Source organism: Chelmon rostratus, chromosome 2 (genome assembly GCF_017976325.1).
Source record: "Chelmon rostratus isolate fCheRos1 chromosome 2, fCheRos1.pri, whole genome shotgun sequence".
Taxonomy (NCBI): Eukaryota; Metazoa; Chordata; class Actinopteri; order Chaetodontiformes; family Chaetodontidae; genus Chelmon; species Chelmon rostratus.
This window is the reverse complement of record NC_055659.1, coordinates 2148998-2168580: the sequence shown is the minus strand read 5'-3', so window position 1 is coordinate 2168580 and position 19583 is coordinate 2148998.

Here is a 19583-nt window from a genome sequence, read left to right as displayed (position 1 = left end):
TTAGACTAAGTGAGAGATAGATGGATGGAAGGGAGGGGGGACACGGGAGAAAAAGAAGAGTGAAAGATTTACAGGCATAGAAATATACAGACAGGAGGTAAGAAAGAGATAGATTTGGAAGAAATGGAAGAGAGAGACAGAGTGAAAAAGAGGCTAAGAAATGAGGGAAAACAGACAGATAATTGGGCCATGGCGTCTGCCCCCCAGCCTGCTGTGTCACCCACCATTTGTCTCCTCTCCCATGCAGGGAGAGGGAGCGAGGCTCAGGGCAAAACCCAGTCAAAAAATGACAAAAACACACAGACAAGCTTCCCTCCGCAACGCCGGAATAAATACAAACATGGAATAAATGAGGAGGCGTTAAACTTTCTTCACCCTGGTGCCTGAATAAGTAATTGTTTTTCTCACCTTGGGGTCCAGGCTCATTAAAACATAGCCCTGGCTGTATGTGGCGAAAAACTGTCAAGCATGAGTCAGTGCAGAGAAAGCCAGGGAATACATGGTGGGCAGTGAACCAAAATGTAACGTACAGTAGGTGGTGGGTCATGGATCATCAGTCCGAAAGGAATATGTCATGAATTAAGTAAAGCAGCATTTGTCTTGAAATTCAGAATTCAGAGTTTTTCTTCCTTCTGAATTGAAGTCGGGCATTTGTGGCACATTTTTTTCTTTTACCTTCCTTCTGTCTTTTGTGAACCAACATGGACTCAACTCAAGAGGTCAACCCAATGAAAGGTGAATACAATCTTTGTATCGGGTATTTTGTAAGTGAACACATAACCGTGCAAGGTTATATGAAAATATGATATTTTTTCCCTGAGTGCAGCCCACTTGCTCTCTAACCAGCTTACACTTTTGACTGATCCATTCCCAAGTCGAGTCCTGGAATAATTAACTTAAATTTCAAACATCAAATGTTTAACAGTGATGTGTAATTCTAAAGAGTTTGTGATCATATGTCATGTGTGAAAAATATTTCACTCCAGGTTTGCTAACTACTCTGAAGCTGCACCCAATAAATGTGAGAGAAGGAATTTGGTGACATTGTGAAAAGTGTAACTCTCCTGAACGTTGGACCAGCTGCAGGACTGCAGACCTATCGAACAAGCTGTGCTTTTTAAAGCACTAATCAATAAATACAGAGACAGACAGGCTGGCATTGCATTTCAGGAAGCTATGGTGCTAGAGATGTCTAGAACAGCTGACGACTCCTTTCTATTCTGATCACGGGAAAGAGAGAGAGTGGGGGGTTGAAAGAGAGCAAGAGTGAATGGTAGGACAGAAAGAGGGAGGAAAAAGAAGAAAGACAGATATTAGGAAATAATAAGGATATAAACATGCATAGAATAGAATACATGACATAAACAAGCATGTGTAAGTTGTTTTAGCCTCATTAGGTTGTTTTCTCTCAACTCTATTAAAATCTAAATTTGAACACGTATGTATGCACAGCCAAAATCTCAATTCTCGAGTCACATGAAAGGTTAAAAAAATAAAAAGCCCAGCAGGCTGCTATCTGTGTCCAAGTTTTCAGTCTTCATGTGGCACAAGCTTGTTCAGGTTAAAGTTTTGGAATGAGGTCACACCAACAACATCACATTCTCCTAATTCAGCTGCTCAAATGAAAACAGAAAAGCAAAAACAACTTCTGTGGCTCCAAACAGCAATTTTAACTAAGTGTTTGGAAACTACCCAAAAGGAGGCAAGAAAAGCCGGAGGGAAGCAGACAACTGACTGGGGGGCTTCTGGATAAATTCTAGACTAGCTGGGGAACATGAATGAGAAACACTCGGCTCCCTTCACGAGCCCATGTGCTTTGTACTCCCAAACTCAGGCTCCGTAAGTAGTCAGCACTCAGTGCTGCATGACAAGGATCTGCTCAATTTTGAAGGATTTGTTCTTGGTCTACTTTCCCAGTAAATATTAAGATGACAGTGACTGTCCTCCCACGAAGAGAGACAGCATTGGTCTGTTCAGCAAGTGCTCCTAAGCAGCGTACATTTATGATCGCCTGACAAAGCCCTTTACTGGCTTTGGGGGCAAAGGAGGAAAACATTACAGACTGACAAAACCCTCGTGGTGAAGAGGCTACAGTGAGCCAACAAAACATCAGACCTCTATGTGGTAAACTGCTGTTCATTTCCTCTTTCCAACCAACAGTCAACCCCCTTTTTTATTAAGCACGACCACGGACGTTTCCTAACCTTAACCAAGTGTTTTTCATTGGAACTATGACGGCAAAAAAACACTTCTGTCGCTTTCATGACCATCAGTCATCTACAAAGAAACACTGACTGGCTCCATGTTACATCCAAACACTTCTTAAAGCTGGGAAGCTCAAAGACTTCTGACTAATGAGGGGGCCAACTTCAGACCACTGACTAAGTGGTGAGTATTGTGTCTCATGTTATATTTTAAAGTTTTCTGTCTTTACTTCAGCAGGTTGAAGCCAATATGTTAGTTTTGCCAGTGTGAGGCGTCGATCAGGGATGTTTGCGATCGTCTTCCCTCCTCTGGAAGGAAGCTGACAAGTTGGCCCGTTGTTATGGCGATAGTGGAACCAGTCTTGCCAGGGTGTCTACGGAAACTGAGTGTAACCATAACAACGACGGAACTCTCCTCTAGAATGCTGCTGTGTTTAAGACGCACTCGCGCACACGCACACACACACACACACACACACACACACACACACACACACACACACAGGCTGACTGCCAGCTAGAGATGCATCCCACATCCAAACCAGAACTTAACACACTGAAAGAAAACAGAGAAACTTTTCCCTGACACATGAACCACAAATTAAAACTTTATGATTTTTATTCTCTTTCAAACTTGCCCCTTTTTTTTTAACTTACTCTCCTGGTTCAAAGGATAAGCCATCCTCTTTGTGCATATAAACTAGACGACAAGACTCTGCTTAGACACAACCCCAACTCACTTCTCCAAAACCAGAACTACGGGGGGTACGAGAGAACGCAGACTAGAGAGAAGTGAAGCCAGAGAGACATCGTTATCCACGATCTTTCAAAGCCATTTCCCAGTTGCAGTATTTTCAGGAAGGAAAAAGTGTGTCACAAAATGTGTTAATCTGTCACAGCGACAGCCAGTAGAGTGTGCTGGTTGAACTGGAGAATTAATATGATATTAGCCAATTTAACTATGTGGTGATGTTAACGATATGAATGTCGCACACTCAGTTTAGAAGTAACCCCCAAATGAACACAAAAACACATTTCTAGTACCCCCATTAAAAAAAACTTTTGTTTGGAATATTCTGTTTTTGTGAAGAATCCATGAAAAAAAATATGTATTTTCATGGATTCTAAACATGTGTAGGCAACTTAATGTAAAATATAAAGACAGAGCTGGTGTTTCCCGCTCTAACTGTGATGTTGGTTTAAATGGAGGCCATTGGAGTAAGATCTAAAAGGCAAGAAGAGTGGGGGGTGGAAAGTATAGATATAGATGTATCAGGAGCTTGTGAGTTTTCATATGAAGGCATCCAGGGATAAAGGGGAGGGAGAGAGGAAGCATGACATTGACAGAGATATTCAGGAATAAAGATTAAAGTCTCAAGTCTAAAGAGAATCTGAGAGGAGAGTTAAAAAAAAGACCCTCCCCGAGTCCACGGGGGGTTCCTAATATCAAAGCTTTGGACACAGCATGTGCGGTCTCCGTCGAGTCAACATGTACTAGCACTGCGTGTCAGAATGGAAGGGGCGTTAAGTTGGCACACTGAAACGAAACTGACACACACAAACACAAAAAAATATCAAGAAAGATCTTAGACACGCAAGTAAGAAACTGCAGAAAAACACAATCCAGGCATCACATAAAACTCAGACTGTTAGAGGTTAACGTTTCACTTCTGTTCAGTTTGATCCACTTCTGATAATTGAATTTGGATCTGCTGATAGTGATAGTTATACCAATACCAGAGCTCTTTATTATTATTATTATTATCAATATTATCATAGTTATTACTGATGTTGTGGTTGGTATTATATGTAAGATTAGATGAGGTTATGGCAGCTCCTGAAAAAATGAACAAATCAATCACAAAGCACTGCATTATCAACTACTACAAAGAAGTTTTCTATACATGAGGCCTCAGAGAGAAGAGAAGAAGAATGCAATCACAAACTCTTGTCTTCTTAATGTTTTCAAAGTCAACATTTGAAATAAACGTGCAAGAACTGTGCAGAAAATAAATATGTACCCATCAAAAAAACAATGTCAAAGAGGCTAACCATGAGCAGACAATAGGATCTAGATCACTGTACTGCATCAGATCGATCCCAACTGTACATACTACAGACCAGTGTTGTCAAAAGTATGTTTTTTTTCAACACAGATTGATTCTGAATATTTGAAATGGTTTTAATACTCGTTTACCACACTATTGATACGCTGTTAGCAGCTGCGCTTCTCCCTGACACACACTGCTGCAGCCATGCAGCCCAGCCTTAGTCGCCAACAGTGCTGTCTTCTTCTCGCCAGTTGAATAGCTCACGATGGGCCATGCTAAATTTATTTTTTAGTTTTTTTTAATGGTATTAGCTGATTAAAAATGGCAAGTGCAGAGCTTCCATGAGCCATTTTAGTTGGCAATATACAAGCAATGCTACAGAGCAGTGCTCACAAGAGGTGCTAACACAACACATTTAGCAAAGCACCTGAGGGACAGACACGCCAACCTCTATAAAGAATTTCAAGAGGTTGGTGACAACTCCCATTTCAGCATCACTGAAGCATTAAACAAGATGGCCCGGTAAACTGGTGTTGATAAGTGCTTTGTCCTGTTGTTGGCTCAACAGCCCTTTGTAATTCTCAACGCTAAGCTAACCCCTCCTCAGAGCTATCAGGCCTGAGGAATCTCAGCAGCAGAGTTTCAACGGATCAGAAAATACTGTTCTGAAGTAAATTAGATGCTGTTGTGCTTAAACACTAGTGATGGAAGAAGTATACAGATCATGTATCATCAGTGTTTCACTATCATGTGATTATGTGATGTTTTTTAATGTTGCATGTGGATGTTGCATTTTTCTGCTCTAGATGTTTAAGCTATTTTTAACTACTTTACATATTGTTTGGTTCAATCTACAGCATTGCATCATATTCTATGTTATATTAATCTTTTAATTTAAGCCTAAAAGTTTATGCCCTCAAGGTTGTGTGAATTGATCCCCACAGTATCAAAAATGGTATCAAATATCTAGATTTTTCAAGATATTCTATCAAAGTTAGAAATTCCAGTATTGTGACACAAAAGTAGGCACACACATACAAAAGCCTGTATGCACAGACACACATAAGTAGAGATTACTTTTGTGACCAGTGAGGGAATTTATGATATTAAGTGTGTAAATATTGTACAGCTTATCATGGAAAAAAGTAATTATGGGACACTGTCATGCATCGCTAAGGGGCGGGAAGCTCCTGGAGTGCTCCACAGATACAGTCTTCAAGCTTTTAGCCTTAGGTTTCCTTCCCTACTTGTTTAATATTCAGCTTAATTTTCTGCCTGGGTGTTCATTTCAGTTTTGGTCCCAGTTATGGATCTGATGCACGATTCACTGTTGATGGTGCATCATCACTGAATGAGCGGAGAGGCAGGAAACACACGATCAGCATACAGTGCCGCGTAGATCAGCGTGTTGCTGCTCGTGATGAACTTCCCGCCTACATTTGAAAACCCCACAGCTTCTCCATCGTGACTTACTGTCGGCTACACCAGAGGAGAAGGAAAGTAGAGTGGAGGCGAGGTCTGAATCTCTCCTCTCCACGTAATTCATTGTTTGGCTGGGTGTGTTTCAGCACCACGGACAGCAGCCGGCAGCTCTCAGGCTCCATCATACTTTTAATCTTCGAGCATCCTCCTATCACATGCTTGCAAATATAACTTGAGGGAATGATGGTATTCAGTTGTGTATCACCTTGTAAAACCGTTTTTCTAACTGCATTCCTTACTGACATCTTGATATAACTTATGTTTTTATTGTTCAGTGTAGGCGACACTCAATTCAACTGCTATAATCATGATGTGATGTTTACATGTGAAAGTTAAATTACAGGTTAAATTTAGAATTACATAATACATACACATATTCTGTCATGAACACTGTTATGCTAATTTGACAGCGATCAGAAAATACAGCAGTAGGCTCTACCAAAACAATGGACAGATGATGCAGCTGTGCCGTGCGTCACATTTAACCTACTGCGCTGTAAAATGACGGCTCTGAAGCAAAGATGTCTCATTTTGTTAAACGCCTGTTGCCTCGACCGCTCTCTCCTCCTGTCAGTTCCATTCATGTCTCAGGTATGAGGGACTAAGACGCAAGGAGAGGAGGTGAGAAAAGGAATCGAGTATGTTCAAACTGAGAAATAAGATGTCCCTTACAGAGGAAATATGTCCCTTGATAGTCTTGCACTGTAAAAAAAAAAAAAAATCTATTGTTTTAGGATGGGTGATGTCACTGATGCTCTGTTTTGTGCGTAGAATTTATTTTGATGGTGACCCATAATTTGTGGCCTTTAAGTGCAAATTCAACTGGATAAATAATTGATAATAAAATCTATTTTGTTTGCATGTGGTCTGGGCATGTTTGCATGCATGTGCTCTAAATGCAGCTCCTCCTGCACTGCCCATGGTGAGACTTGCCTACACAGAGAATAATGCATGAACCAGCTCAGTCAGCCATGGTTAACCTCAGCATCCACGTGATTATAGCTTGTAAATGTGCCTGGATGAACTCAAGGGCTTTCTTGAACTCTACTTCGGTCTTTATCCCATTTTTAAGAATTTTAACAAACAAGATCATTTATAAGAGGAAATTTCCCCTCAATATGCCTCAATGCCCCCATGAAGAGCAATTAATGAACTGCTTATGTGCACAATTATGAAACAGGAATTAATGACTCAGAGGCACGCCTTCTATGAAAGCATTACCCACTAAATAGACAGAATCAAAGCTAATAATTAGGCTGAAACTAGTGCACAAGGCTGGATTCAGATGAATGAGGGAAGGTAAAAGTGCAGTTTAGCTGTTAGCAATGAACAACAACAAGCTAGCAACGTCTATTCAAATGAAGCTGCTTTGAGTATTATTGTTTGCTGAGTTTCTTTGAGTCTTACTTCTACACACACGAGTGAACCCACTTTACTGCGGCCCACTGCCACACTGAGTATGAGCACAGGGTGCGTGTCTGTTTGGGACTGTGCTGATGACTTCACCCTCTGTTTAGCAGAGTAATCCTCAACACAACAACATCACATTACCAGCTCAGCATCTCTCTCTCTCGGTCTGTTTATTTCACTGTATCGCGATTCTGTCTTCAGTCTGCTGTTTCTCTGCCTCTTCAGAACTGAAATGGTCGGTCTGGATGAATGTGATGGGTACAGTCAGTATAAGCTCACCTTTCGTTTAACTGGTACAGCACTGCACTGGTCCTCTATGTGAAGTCATTCACCTCAGTTAATTCTAATGAAACAAAAGCTTGTCTGAACATTTTCATAGTGACTACTTCTGTTATCACTATGATATGATGTTATTTGCATTCTGTTTGTCATTGTTAACACACTAAATGCAGCAATTACACAGTGACTGAAATCCTTTGATCACTGGTTGGTTTTATACATTGCTTTAACATTATAGTCTGTCGTAGCATAGTAACTGTCAGCAGTTTCCACTGCAGGAAGACTGACCTGGTTAGATTCCAGTATCTGGGGAAACATGCTGGATCTCTTCCCAATTAGATGTTTCTCTCCTCTGAGAATAGCTTTTATTTTACAGAAGCTGTATGATTAAAGCTATAAATCTGGGTCAGTAAACAGTCTCACAGGAATGTTAAGTTGCTAAATGTCTCGCTGTGATTGTGTTACATTTTCAAAGCTCAAATCCAGACAGTTGACCGTGACCAAGCAGGTACGGGTTCAGTTTCCTGGTCAAGGATGCTTCAACCGAGCAAATGCTTGTACAAAGACACAAGCTGGCAGACTGCATTGCAGATTATAGTTTTATACATATATCAAACCGTTCCTGGCAGAAATAATCCTATTCAATAAGACAGACCTTAATGGATCCAGGCAAAAAACCACTGGTTTCATGCCTACATAGATTTAAAAAGAAACTGAGAAGTCAGGATGTGGAGGACCAATACCAGTAATGAACTCTGCATTTTGATGTAGGTATTTTATTTGTCAAGACTGACCAGTCAGTCTATCTGATGCTCCAAGCTGTCTAACCTACCTAGATGTCTAGGATAAGATAATGAGTGTCATAGCCATCGATTAAGAATGAATACAAAGATATGTTAATACATATAGTTTATCCTTTCAAACCGTCTGTCCATCAAATTATTCATCAGTCTGTACAAACATCCATTCAATCAAAATGACCAGACCAAGCAATCTGTTCAAATCTTTCATATACTGGAGAGAATGGACACTACCTACACAGCGAACCACATGCCGTATACTAAACCAGGTTTAAAACATAAAATAGTACAAATCTGCATGCAACGAATGCTTCCAAAAATATTTTCAGACTGAAACCACGAACGTGTAAAGTGACATTTCTTTGTGTGTTTTCAGACAGATATAGTGAGGGAACAGAGGCATGTTCATGTTCTTCCTGTGGATCTTCACTCCCACAGTCCAAACACATGCAGGTTAGATGAACTGGACATGTAAGCATGAACACGTTTGTTTAAGTGTGTTAGCCGGGTGGTGACCAGGCAGCCTGTCCAGGGTGTGCGCTACCTCTGCACCAATGCCGTGATGGGATTTAGCCCCCGATGAGATCTACACAGGGTAAGTGGTTGGATCGGTTAAGTTGAATAAAAAGAGTACAGTTGTACAGGCTGCCTAGCTTAGAGCTGATTGATACATTTTAATTTACATCGGTTGGGGGTGGGGGTGTAGGAGGCACTGCCTGTTTCCCACGTCAACAAGGGACATGAGAGAATTACTGTATAATACAACACACAACCCCCTAAAAAGGACTAAATTTGCAAAGAGAATGTGTGTGATGTGTGCTTGTTAGCTTGTCGCTTTGAGATGTGATTAAAAGGCCAACCTAGCACCCTGAGGAGGAAGAGATGGAGAGAAGGAGTGATGGGGCAGCAGCAAAGGCAATCAACTTGATTTGCTGTCAGTTTCCATAGGCGATGTGGATATTTAAGCATGTAGGACTTGAGTTCTTCTCGCCTTAATCGTTTTCCAGTGGGAGAGTTATGGGAGAAAAAGAAGAGAACATAATTCCTCAGAGACGTTCTTCTAGGATGTAAAGCTTTGGGCGGAGTATCATTAGGCTCAGGCATAAACACTACAATAAGTCTCTGCTGTCTTTGAGGGGAAAAGGGCACAAAAACACATAATCACACGTCTTGTCTTTTTAGACCCTAATATTCTGCTTTTCTGGAACTGCGTTACAAGTTCAAGGCAAATGTTTTTTTCTAATTGTCATTTAATGGCTTTTATGCTGGAGGAAAGACAGTCAGCAGCTGGGTTTTCATCCAAATGTGTCACTAATTTTAACCAAATTTTGAGAAAACAAAATGCAAATTAATCTTCTTCTATTTCTTCTTCAGCAGAAACAGCCAAGTCACTTCAATGTTCGCTATGTCAAAATATATATGAAAAAAGGTGCTTAATTCTTTTTCAAAAGGCAAAAACCATCTCAAATAAAAAACTTTTCTGCGAAATTGAGCATTTTTCAAATGTTCCTGTTTCCATCAGTTTTTTCTAATGTGATGATACTTCAAAATGTGCATAAAAATATGTTGATGGAAACACAACTAGACACTGAATTACAATATGAATGTAGTAGAGCGTGAAACCACTAACATTATTATTTAAATTTTAACCACATAAATTACCCACCTTTTTAGTAAAATTTTTTTGGAAAAGCATCAAATTTTGTTTAAGTACATAAAGATTTTGTATTTAGGGGTAATGAATTATTTTTTTCTGAAAGCAGAAATTGTATCTGTGTATCTTGTAATTCTGTGCTTTGCAAAAGGATTATGCACAAATGGTTTTAAGTTAAAATGTAAAACAAATTAAAAAAACATGTTGTCTTCCATATGTCCTAATGCATTGTAAATTCACATTACCATGTCATGTTATTATCAAGTTAAGATTTTGTCCTCTAACTTTATCACCCCATTAGGATAATTATTGGAATCTGTTTTTGAGATTCACCCAAGATATGACACTTGACACATAGACGAGGCCTGACCCAAAGACAAGAGAAACAAATGGCTGTAAGAAAGGTCGTTAAAGTGTGTTTAAAGATGTCCGGCGGGTCACTCCATCATCTCAGAGTAGCCCTGATCAAGAGGCAATGCACAGCTTCTTCTATTGGATCTCTCTAAACGCAACGACACAACAGCGACAGATGAGCACAAGCAACGGCAGCGAAATGAAAAGCTGGCTCAGGACAAATAGTTCAGAAGAAAAAAAGGGAAAACAGACGAGGAATACAAGCAGCAGACAAAGAAACCAAAAGGTGCAGTGCTTGACATAAGAAGGACATCCTTTACACATCTGTCACTTTCACTGTGACCCAGTTTTATGGCTGTGGACGCTGGTGCACGCCTGGTGTGGGTGTGAGAAATGTGCTGTGGCATGTGTGTCTCACATAAAGTATATCAGTGTCACAGCCACCCTGTCCACTGCTGTGTGTGTGTGTGTATTTGTGTGTCTAAGTTTTGTCAATTTGACTGTTTCTCCACTGACCCGACTAACATCTTAACAAGAATCAAATCTGTGGCAAACCCTGTCGTGTGTGTGTGTGTGTTTTATGTTACTATCTGGAGAAAGTTTGAATATCTCAAAAACCAGATCATTGCTTGGAATTGAATTCAGTCCACTTGGAGTTTTAGTGTTGTTGAGCTTTGCTCAACATATTTAAATAAAAAGAATTACTGTGGCGACTATATATTCCACCCTCTAGCAGGTGCATTTCATGCAGAGTGATGTCTGTTCAATTGTCCATCTGTCTTACTCTGTGTCTGTGTGTGTGTTTCATGTTATCTGTGAGTGTGAGAACTGAGTGCTATGCTGTGCAGCCCTGGGGGAGGTGAAGCTGCATTCAGGAACCTCTATGGGTGCCACAAAGCTGCATTCATCCAACTGAATAGCTGTTTTCTACAACCAGGCACTAGTCATCCCAACTCCATTGGAACGCCTCTATGAGTTACCACTCTCCCTGCCTTGGTATGCAAAGCCTCATCCAGCAAAAACACAAATGGTTGGATTAACAAAAGACACAAAACACACTTACATGAAAACACTGACGGATATACGTGCCTCTCCAGTTTCAAAGGACAGGCTTTTTGAGGATTTCTGGACCCTCAATTCCCATTCCTTTGTTTAACAGGGGTTTAAGGATTTCCTGTTTTCTTTCATCTTTTGTGTGTACCTGCTCGGTCATTACTTGACTTTCATATGTCAGGGATAATTTGCTGTCATTGTGAAGACAAAGAACAGGCAGCATCTTATTCAAACAGAACGAGTTTGCAAATGTAAAACCATTTAGACAATTTCACAACAATAAACGTCACGTATTTCTCATGCTTAATGAAAAACAGAAGTTATTTTGTGAAGAAATGTTGTGCTCTGCTTTCTCTTCTCCTACTTTGCCAGAGTGCCCATTGATAAGCCCCTTGAGAATGGGCAGGAACCACTGGGTGTATGTCAGGAAAAGATAAACAAGTTCACAAGAATATTGTGAACTTGAGGGCGTCTCTATGATTGCAGCTGCTCATCGAGGCTGCCAGCTCTTAACAGAATCCAAATGTTTCAGAGCACATTTTTCTTTTACATGTGTAAAATCAGCATCCCGCAGAGTGAAGGACAGTGAAGTGCATCATGCTTCAATGATACAGTCTACAAGGGGTAGGATTTATGCTCGCCTTCCCTGACTGCAGCGCTGTCACATTATGTTGGTGTTGTCCTCGTATCATGGCTGCCAGCATGCACTGTGAAACCTTGTAAACTATGATGCAGGTCTGACTTTGCTGTTAAAAGGCTGCTAACAGAGAAAATCAAGACGCCTCAGCATGCAGCCACAGCTGGAGTCTAATGAAGGTATCAAGCAGCATAGAAAACACACAGCCTCTCATTCAAATTCAGGTGATGTCTCTTTCCAATTAACAGAGTGCCGGAGTCATGATTCCCCACATTGACTTCCTGTCAGCAGCGTCCCTGCCCACTCCCACTGCAGACACTGGTGTACAGTTCAGCCTCATCGGTCACTTGGAAAGGCCCAGGCAGCTGTCAATCGATAGCGCTGACTATCTGGGGGAGGACTGGCACCTCACTTTAAGTCCTTATGCTAATTTTGTTGGATTGTGCAAGTTAGGATTATTTTTCACACCATGCTTCCAATGCATGGAAACCCACTCAGTGGCCACTTTATCAGATACACCTGTAAAATCTAATGTAATACAATACAACTGTTCTGCCATGATTCCCCCTTTTTTGTGTTTTGTTTTGTCCACTTTACTTACAACATCGAGGGGGGAGGAGAATATTAATGAACACATTTCAGTATAATCCAGTACAACAACACCACAGACTGCGACCTCAGTCATAAACATATAGTTGAATTAACACCTCTCTGAGAGTTTTAATAAAAACTGGCCTTTATGAGCTTCACAAAGGTCCAATATGTGGCAGAACTGTTTCACTCTTTTGCTTTAGATTGATTAGGTGAATCTAATAATGTGTCATGGGAGCGTACTGTCTACTCATGACTCAGGCAGTACCAATCAGGTATTGGTCAGATTACCTGCAGATCAGGTGTCAGACATGGGTTATCCACACCAAATACAGATGCTTCATCAATGTCATAAATTCAGTGTCTCTACAATCAGTTACCTTCATTAAATCAGAGTAATGCAACCTTTCCGAACAATGATCCAGCTGAGTTCCACCCAGTGCGGTATACAGATTTTAAATTTGGAATTTGTGAGTTTATGGATTGGATTCTGTGTCAGGAATGTGCACAAGAAGGGTGGTTTAGCTGACTGAACTTTTATTAAGCTTCCTGAACAACACCACAGAACAAACACATGCACATCTAGAGAAAAGCTGCAACAGATGCAACAAACTATAGAAATGGCAACAGCAGGATAAAACAGGATGGATCGGATGCCAGAAAGCAGTCAGCAGGGGCACAAAATAGGCCTACAAGTGTGCAGCAAGGACTACTGTGTGCAACAGTGAGAGAGAGAGAGAGGAGGGAGAGGGAAGAGAGAGAGAGACAGAGAGAGAGACATAGAGAGAGACAGAGAGGAGAGAGGGGGGGAGAGAGAGAGAGAGAGAGAGAGAAACAGAGAGACAGAGAAACAAACAGAGAGAGAAAGAGAGAGAGAGAGAGAGACAGAGGGGAGAGAGAGGAGACAGAGTGAATGAGGCAGAGAGACATACAGAGATAGACAGAGACAAAGAGAGACAGATGCAGACAGACAGAGAATGAGACAGAGATAGGGAGAGGAGACAGAGAGAGAGAGAGAGACAGACAGACAGACAGACAGAGAGAGAGAGACAGAAAGAGGGGGGGAGAGAGGAGACAGAGTGAATGAGGCAGAGAGACATAGAGAGATAGACAGAGACAAAGAGAGACAGATGCAGACAGACAGAGAATGAGACAGAGATAGGGAGAGGAGACAGAGAGAGAGAGAGAGAGAGAGAGAGAGAGAGACAGAGAGAGAGAGAGAGAGAGAGAGACAGAGAGAGAGAGAGAGACAGATGCAGACAGACAGAGAATGAGACAGAGAGAGAGAGAGAGAGACAGAGACAGAGAGAGAGAGACAGACAGACAGAGGGGAGAGAGAGGAGACAGAGATAGAGAGAGAGAGAGAATAATTGAGCAGTGGATCATTGGCTAATGGCTAATGGCCACCAACTCTCATCTGAAAACATTCACTCTCATTATACTGCAATATAACACTGGCTGATAAATCGCTGCTGGCTGGCTGTAGAGTCACCTGCATTGTCAACACAGCCCAAACATATACAGTAAAATAACAACAGTATACTGTTGTTTTCCATCCTGGCATCCTGTCATGCAGTTTCTAAATTCATATATTATAGATCCAACTGGTGCTACTGCACAGCCTCTTATTTCAACATGCATGAAATGGCCTTTCCCCTCAATCTGCACCTCCTACACTGACAAAGACAACCTACTGTAAGACTCTATAATACTGTGATACCATGAGATAACACACCATGGGACACTTTAAGTACCACAGACACCATCTTTAGACACGCAGGGTCAGAAAAGAAATGTTGATATAACTGATACTTCATAACATAAACTTTCATAGAGTCACAAACAGGCCAAGCACACACAAACCTCAAAGGGAATACTAAGAGGTTTTATGGAAATATTGCAGCCACAGCATAGAAAAACACCATAAAGTGCTACAAACTCCCTACAGAGGAAGAATTACCACAGTAAATTTACCACAGTAAACTCTTCATGATGCAGCAGCATTACTGAAGTCAACGATGACTTTAAAAATCAATATTGATATTGAACACCCACTTTCAGATTCACATCAGGTCTGGCTCTGTGCATCAGACATCCAGCGTCCTCACAATAAACACACGTACAACCGGAGGCAACACCAGCAAATGAACAGCCAAACAACCCTGATCTACTCACCCACTCCCAGCTTCTCGTCCTCCGTCGGCGTCCACATGATTGCCCGGTTACAAAGAGCCAAATCCCCCAGAAAGTATAATCACCCGATGCGTCGCTTCATGGAAATCCTACGGAGGTATCGCCAGAGAGGGGGAGAGACAGGAGGAAGAAAAGTTTACTTCAATTGTTCAGGATGCTGGGACAGAAAAATATTCACCCTGCAGGTGTCGACGTTAAAAAGGACGAAGTTGTTTAAAACGATGAGAAAATGCTGTGAGGTTTCATATGATGTCAGGGTTGGAGTGACGCATGGCGCAATGTCCATCTCTGCTGGCAGCTACTGCGCTGTGTGCGGGGACAACCCGCCGGTGAAACCCTCACAAAACACCACCAGGAATCCCGTAAAGATGCGATACAGGCGTCTATTATTCCCACAGGAGGGGATGTTACAAAGTACCGGGAGGTCAGAGCAATAGGCTGGTTGGAGGCTACTGTACCACAAACGCTGCAAATCCCCAAACGACAGTTGTGCTGAGGGATAATTAATAAATACAACGAAAGCACAGTTCCTGTTCGATGACAACAGCAGACAAACTAAGACTGAGGTGACGGGGCTGTCATCAGGGTACAAAGAGCGCACAACACTCAAGTCCATACAGGAAAATCATTATCGTGTTTCCGTCAAGTTGAGCCGTCTCTTGCCTCGCAGGGACCCCCCTCTGCAGCCTCTCCAGCGCCCGGTATCCGGTGGTCTTACTCATATGTACGCACGCATTCCCCCCGCTGCATCCTTCTCTGCCCGACGCGGCTGTCAAACTTGTTGTGAGCGGATGAGAAATGACAGAGAGCCCGGTCGCTCCTGCGTTCAGTGTCGGTATGAACCGACGGGGAGAGTCGTGCGCAGGCAGCAGCAGGGGAGCCTACATCAGTTTAAGAGGATCAGGAATGAAAAGCCTACAGACAGAGTGCTTACATGATCGAGTGTGTGTGTGTGGCTGAGTGCTGGTCCGCTGCGTCACCCCATCGTTAAAGGTTATCATTGGAGACATGACGCACGGGCAAAATTGGCACATATTAGTTCAACTTGATCCCCCATTGTGCATTAGACTGCGTGTTCGGGACGAACACACACACACACGCGCACTGTGAATAGACCTGCACACAAGAAAGAACCGCGGGAAACATGAACGCACCTTGTGCACGTAGGTTTTGGTGGAGCTTCTCTACACTCACGCACAAGAACACATGTCCAACATACTGCATACACACACACACACACACAGGCTGCTGCACTGTACAAAGCCATATAATCCAGCTCCACAGGCTCACATTCATGAAGACAGACTCACGAAGACATCATCACTCCACAAATGACACCTAATGACATAATTTCTGTCATGTTGGGAGTGAGAGTGATTTACAGGAGTCCACAGATGACTCTGTGTGTGTGTGTGTGTGTGTGTGTGTGTGTCGTCATTCAGCAAAGAAAAGCACAAGATGCGTTTGTTGTGTGTATTGTGCCACCGTGTGGACATTCTTGGGCAACACACTGTTTTACATGCAGGTATATTATGATCATCATGGAAAGAGAGTCCAGCTCACGGGTTCATAAGGTAACCATGGTGATGTCAAGGGAACCTCATTAAGTCTGGTCATTATGAAAGACAGATTAAAGTGTTCAGATCCAAAGAGTAAAAGTACTTATACCCCACTGTAAAAATAATCTGTAAATCTGTAATCTAGTAAACGTCCCACACTGAAAATTATTACGGTTCAGGTTAGCATGTATACTCAGAGAAATGTACTTAAAGTGTTAAAAGTAAAAGTACTGAATGCAGGAAAATGTTCCCTTTGACTGTTATACTAATATATATCATTAGACTATTATCAGTTGTGCGTTCATGTCAAAGCAGGATTTAACTGTTGGAGCTTGAGGTGGAGCTCATTTTGTACTATTTTGTATAGGAATGCTAGTAATTATTATTTCCATAATGGATTAAACTGCTGATGATTAATTTCTCCATTAATTCTGGAGGGGAAAAAAATCTGAAAATAGTGATAAACATGGCCTCATAGACTAAAAAGTGACACCTTCACGACACATGTTTCATCCAAACCTCAACATTATCACAAATACAATCAAATCATTCAAAGGAAAAGCAGCAAATCATCACAATCCCAGTTGAAGTAACTTATACAACTTTTTTGTCCGTTTTTTAGCTGACAGTTATAGCTAATGCTAATGTTCGTTAGCCAAGTCAGTCCTTTTAAATTAAATCTGAATATCGGTTAACATGAAGCCAGAGAAGTTTCTCCGACTGCAAGTTAAATGGAAAAGTTGAAAAAGCAAACGGTGAAAGATGAAGAACTAAAATATTTTTTCTCCTTAATTCACAACATTACTGTGGTAAAGCTGAGACTCATGAGCTAACCAGCTCAACTTAACTAGTTAGTGTTAATGAACTTCAAATAACTCCAGAGTTTTAACGCCAAGGTTAGCTAACCAAGCTAACTTGTTAGCTAGATGGGCAAGTTAGCTTTATGGGTTTGAAATAGCTAGCAGTTGTTAAAAGTAAACAGAAAAGACAAATGGAGTTAACTGTTATGCTTTAGAGTTGATGGAACAAAACAGAGAAAAGTTCAGGGTTCCTACACAGTTTCCATTTCCTAAATTCCACCTTGTTCCATACTGCTAGGAACCCCGAAAGTTAGCATTAGAAGCTGAATATTAGGCTCACATTTCGGGTCGGGAGGCCGGAGAGAAGACCTCATGATGACCGTTTCTCTGTCGCTGGCTTCAGTCTGAGCCACCGACGTCCAGTCTTCCAGACGGAAAGTCAGAATGTAACACAGCTAATGCTAATGCTAATGGTAACGTTAATGCTAGCGTTCAAGTGCTTCTAAGTTCGAACACTGTTGCTAGGCGACAACACTTGGACCCAACTGTTCTTTACGACTTTTACAACGAATGACAACTAACGTTTGTACACAGAAAACTAATCAGACGTAAACTCATTAAGTTTCAATAAAATATTTGAGTTGTTTTTTTTTTTTTTACTCTTTGTTAGGAAGTCCTGAAATTACCTGAATTTTTTTGACAGAAGACAGCAAAAATACAGCTGGAATTATCGACATTAATTATGGATCCGTTCCATTAATATGTCCCAGTAAGCACGAACCCTGTGCTTGTCTGCCTGCCTAATGGCTGCATTCCATTAAGGTTTATATTGTTATGCTGGCTGATTAGCATTGCTTACTGGGACAGTGCTGTCAACAAATGCAGGGGGAGGGCAGCAGCCAGTTGGTCTTTAAGTTTCCACCACATCTGGTCCAACAAATATCAACTTGTCAGTTTACAGCATGAAAGTCCTTGAAACAACAAACAAATAAGATGAAAAAGATTTAATACAGTCTATTGATAACTGTGCATCCTATGGCTTTGAAAAGCTGCTGTGGATGAAATATGGACACAAACATTCTGTTTATGTGTCCTTTCAGGACTAAAAACCTCCATTCATAAATTACTTAAAACAGTTTTAAAGTTTCTCGTATTCATTTACAGCATAAGCATCGTTTTGTGGGCTCAAGAGAAAGAGTTTAAAACAATGAGAGGGGAGAAAAAACATAGACACACAAAACAAAGCTTAGTATTCTGGTCCAGTCGAGGCCGGTCAGCTGGAGGAAAAAAGGATGGAGGCAGTGAAAACGACAGCCAGGAAGAACAAATGAAACAGGGAAGAGGAGGAAGAAGCAGAAGAAGAGAGCGAGAGACCTTTCCAAAGAATAATAACTCAAACATTTTGACAACGCAGATAGACTTTGAGGCAATTCATCACACTGAAGTGAAGACACCCTCCTCTAAGCTGTCGGCAACAAAAAGAGAACTCATAAAATTTCATAGGACACCATTAACATGGCCGACACACAAACCGATGAAGAGTGTGTGTCCGCTGAGCTCGAGATGTAACGTCAACCTTCACAGGCTGTTAAGGAGAGAGCAGGTCGTCCCTCCTTGAATACCAAATACAGTGAAATGCTGAAGGCCTTAAAAACAAGACAACAGTCAGAAAACAGTCAAGAATGTACTCATTAACAATCAATCTGTGTTTCCTGACAAGTTTCCTGAAGTGTTCCTGAGTCCAGGTGTTAATCTCTTTATCCAATCATTTGTTCACAAAGTGTTGACCCACGCTCCATCCTGTTGTGAACCACTGAGCCTTTCAATCATGATACTATCAACCTGTTTACCTGTGGAATGATCCAAACAGGTGTTTTTGGAGCGTTCCACATCTTTCCCAGTCTTTAGCTGCTCCTGTCACAACTTGTTTGAAACGTGTCGCTGCATCAGATTCAGAATAAGCAGAAATTTACAAAAATCAATGAAGCTCAAACATTAAATATATTGACTTTGTGCTGTTTTCAGGTGAGTTTATGTCAGAAAGCAAACGATCACATTCTGTTTTATTGATTTTTTTTCACAGTGTCTTAACTTTTTTGGATTCAGGGGTATTTTAACCGTTGTGTTGAATATGTAATAACTGGACAGATTGTTGGATCCTTCAGTTACACAGCTGTGAGGCCTCAGTGATGGTGGCAACTTAAACACCACAAAAGGTTTGAATGTCTCAGCATACAGCAGATAATGAAGCAGCACATTGGGAGATCATCATTAACGGTGTGAGGTAGAGAGGAAGCTGTGGGTTATTTCACTCAGCTTGAACAATCAAAGGAATTATACAATAAAGCCTGTAAACACCAGAAAAAGGCCAGATTAAAGCTTTTCACCACTATAACCTGAAGCCTATTCTGATAAACTGAAGGATGAGAGAAAATTCTCCTCCTTCTTCAGCTAAATAAACTCTGTAAAAGCCTCTTGGATCAGCTGGAAAATGCATCGTCTCAAACCTGAAAACA